The 3,976-nt window shown below is 59.5% G+C and overlaps 1 long non-coding RNA gene across 1 annotated transcript; it reads right to left on the reverse strand.

Annotated features, from left to right (window-relative positions):
• Window positions 1-1,053: 1,053 nt before the first annotated feature.
• Window positions 1,054-3,442, reverse strand: LOC142827538 (uncharacterized). Its single transcript, XR_012902205.1, has 2 exons — window positions 3,126-3,442; window positions 1,054-1,286 (listed from the first exon to the last, which is right to left on the reverse strand). It is a non-coding gene; the product is annotated as an uncharacterized LOC142827538 (long non-coding RNA).
• Between the last annotated feature and the right edge of the window lie 534 nt (window positions 3,443-3,976).

The following is a 3,976-nucleotide window of genomic DNA, read 5'->3' on the forward strand; positions in this document are numbered from 1 at the left end:
CCGGTCCGTCACACGCCCTATGTCTGGTAAAAAAGGTCAGAAAATACCAGACATGTGCAGTGCCGGGTATTTTCTGATTTGCCAGCTGGGCGCCAGACAGAAGCCTGGAGTGGGCGGGGGGAGTGGCTGGGAGGCGGGGCCACGATCGGCACTGGGAGCCCTCAGCGGGTTGCGTCTGATGTAGGCGTGACGCCGTGGGGAGAGGGAGAAGCCCCGTCCCTGCTCCTGAGCGCTGGTCAAGCACGTTGGGGCACCGGAGTCCAGGAGAGACGCCCGCAGGCGCTTTGTGGTTGCGTTAAGGCGCCTTCCATGGGCGCTCAGCAAAAACTCTGCTGCCTCCCCCTTCGTTCCCACCCTGGTGGCTCTTGGTAATAGCCACACAAGGCCTGACCCCCGCCCGCTCTGAGCTGTGTAATCCGGCCGTGGGGAGTGGAGTGGGCTGGACTCAGGCGCTGCGTGGACAGGGAGCACAGATAAAAGCTCGGTTTTGTGTTGCACCCTCTCCCCCCAGTCCACACACAGGCATCAGTGTTATGACCTAGCATGTGCGTTCGAGTTTTTTTTAAATTTTTGCCCGACAAATGTTTAGCCCGTGTGTTCGGTATTTTCTGGGACACCATCTGGCAACCGTACTTGGCTCTGGTGTGCGAGGGCAATGTGGGGAGTGTCTTTGTGTCTTTCTCCTCCTCAGTCAGGGGCCACTGGAGAGGGGCCCTCTGGGGACAACTGGGGCACTTTGTGGGGCAGGTGGGGAAGCCTGTCTCGGACCCAGCCTGGTTTCTGTCCCCACAGTGCAATTAGCAGCCCTGTTGGGGGCCCCCACAAGGCAGTGAAGGCCCAAGTGGGCTGTGGAGAATGAACCAGACCCTGGGCGCTAGAGGAGAGATTAGACCTGAGAGGATGTGAAAGCCCACAAGTTTCCTCTCTCCTGCAGCCTAGGCTCTGAGGTGACCGGCCCTTCCCTGGGCCCTCGGGGACAGGCCTGTTCACAGCCCCTTGGGCCGCTCTGCACGACGGCCCCACACACGAGTGACCCACACGGCACACGCCAAGGCCAGGCCTGCTCTCGTTTAATGGGGGGAGGGAAGGACATTTCTGTGGGGAGTCGGGGACCCGCTGCCGCGGCTGCTCCTGGTCCAGGGCGGGTGGATCCCTCCGGGCTCATTTCCATTTGAAGAGGGGGAGGCAGCAGTAGGACTTGGGGCAGTCGTACGTGTAGGTCTCATACTCGTATTTGCCGCATTTCCAGTCGCAGCGACCAGCACAGCCCTTCTTCTGCCCTAGGCCTGCGCCAGACACAGAGAGTCCGGGTTAGAGACAGGAGCTGTGCCCACAGGCCCTGCCCACCATGCCCCCCCGCCCTCCTCCCGCGGTTCTCACACAGCTCGGACGGGGGGCTGGCCCTGACAGCGTCACCCCGGTTCCCGGACACTCCTATCCATGGCCCGTCCCAAGGGGTCAGACCGACGGGGCAGCTGAGGGGCCGTTTCTTGCCCTAGAGGGGAAGGGCGGCTCAGGGCGGTGGGGGCTGCCTTCCCCTTCATGAGGGATCGGCCTCCACTCGGTTAGTGTCCCCTGGAGAGCCCCCCCCCCCAGTGACACCTGCCCCCACAGATCCCAGGGCTCCAACCACCCACCCGTGATGTCATGAGAGACCCCAGAGTCATTTATGGGGAGGGGAACAGGGAGAACCCCTTGGAAAGGAAAATGGGATTCCTGCCATTCCCTGCAATTCAGATGGTGGTTCCCTAGGAGGCTGTCGGTGACCAGGCCCAGTTGGTTAAGAGTCCTAGGCCGGGGACAGCAGGCACCAATGGAAGATGCTGGTGGCAAGAGAGGAAAGTCAGAGACAAGGGGTGGGGACAAGGCCAGACGCGGTGGAGGGGCCGGCTGAGATGGGAGCAGTGGGAGGGATGGAGAGGAGCTGGGCTGTAGAGACAAGGGGTACGTCTACACTAGCCCCCTAGGTCGAACTAGGGAGGCTAATGAGGGCGACCGAATTTGCAAATGAAGCACGAGATTTAAATATCCCGCGCTTCATTAGCACGTTCCCGGGCGGTTGCCATTTTGGAACCTGACTAGCCCGGAAACTGCCCACGTCTACACGCGACAGTGAAACGGGAGTTCGAAGTAAAGCCCTTAACTCGAAATAGCTCTTAAACCTCATTCCACGAGGAGTAACAGCTAATTCGAGTTAGGGGTTTATTTCGAAGTCCCGTTTCACTGCCGCGTGTAGTCGTGAGCAGTTCTACTGAGCTAGTCAATTTCCAAAAATGGGAACCAACTAGGAACATGCTAATGAAGCACCCCGCGCTTCATTTGCAATTTCGGTTGCCCTCATTAGCCTCCCTAGTTCGAACTGGGGGGCTACTGTAGACATACCCAAGGTGTAACAGGGAGGCAGGGGAGAGGTTTTAGGGGGAGGACCAGGCCGTGCAGGGGAAAGGAGGGAGGCTGCGAAGGGCCAGGCCAGGTGGGGGCAGGGGAGAGAGCAGGTGCTGAGAGGTGCACAGAGGGACGGGGAGAGCGCAGAGAAACGTGGGAGGGGCTGGCTGGAGGGAAGGGGATAAGGGGGATGTAGGGGAGGGAGGAAGGGACGTGGCGGTTGGTGGAGGAGAGAAAGGAGCCGCTGGGGAAATGAGGCACAAAGACTGCGGCGGGCAGAGAGGCTGGCAGCTGAGGAGGCGCTGGCAGAGCCTGGCCCTGCACAGCCTCATGGGGCGTCAAAACCCAGCTCCTGCCGTTTGCACAGACCCTGCTGGGCAGGGGGAGATTCGACGTGTAATTGCGATAATTGAAAACCTTCTTCCTCAAGGCTCACAGGGAGAGTCAGTTGAACTCCACTGAGGGCAATGGGGGAAGAATTTCCATGGCGCGCGGAGTGACAGGTTCCCAGAGACAGGGACCCAGAGAGCCAGATGCTCAGGACTGTCTCAGCAGCGGCTCATCTAAACACGCCCAGACAAGTGGACACCCACGTGGTGCTCACAGTGATCCTGGCTCAGACTGTCCCCAGAACATGCCCCCCCCCCACTAAACACTCCCGGGGAGCCTGAGTCCTTCCTGTTACCCGCCGATCCCCCTCCTCCGTCCCTATTCCCGCCCCTCTCAGAGCGACCGCTCACCTGGAGCAGCCAAGGAGACCAGCAGGAGAACAGCAAACACCAGGTGGAGGATCCTCATGGCTGGAGGGGGCTGGGGTCTCAGCAGGGCTGCAGAGCAGAGGAGCAGAGAGGGAGGCTGGAGGCCGGTGAGGTGCTGGGCTGGGGATCCCGGTATTTCTAGAGAGTTTGTTGGCAGAGAGCAGGGGCTGGGGGAGGAGCATGAACTCTCTGATCTCCACGTGTGCGTTGGTCCCTGCAATGTCGCTCTGGCCCAGTGGGCCGCTCCCAGTGATGCAAACCCCCCACGTTCTCAGGGCCCTTTGGTCCCTGCCCCTCCCTCTGCCATGAAACGTTCCTGGTTCCTTCCCCCGGCATCCCGAGGTGGGTGGAGTTTACCTAGAACACGTGCAGGTCTCCAGATGTATTGCGAAGGTGACAAATGACACTTGTTTTCTCACTGAACACAAAGCGCTGATCCAGGGAGGGAGCCCTTTGAACTGAATCTGTGAGTCAGAGGGACCTGATGGAGACTTGTAATTCTGAACATCATGGGTCGGAGCCCAGCATCACACAGGCAGGTGCCTTTTCATCTTCTCATCTCTGCGTAACAGAGACTTGAGCAGCCCACTTGTCACACCTTCCAGAGGGGCAGCTGTGTGAGTCTGGTTCAGCAAAAACAATGAGGAGACCCAGCGCACCTTAGAGACTAACCGTTGTATTGAGGCATAAGCATTTATAGAACGTATCTGATGAAAGGCTCTGGCCAGCCCCAGCTCCTCTGAGTCCCTTCTGAAAACCAGAGCAGTTCCATGGAGGTGTCTCTGTGTGGATTTAGGAGCCTGACAGCAGGCCCCTGCCTGCCAGAAACCTGG

This window comes from Pelodiscus sinensis, chromosome 3 (assembly GCF_049634645.1).
Source record: "Pelodiscus sinensis isolate JC-2024 chromosome 3, ASM4963464v1, whole genome shotgun sequence".
Taxonomy (NCBI): Eukaryota; Metazoa; Chordata; order Testudines; family Trionychidae; genus Pelodiscus; species Pelodiscus sinensis.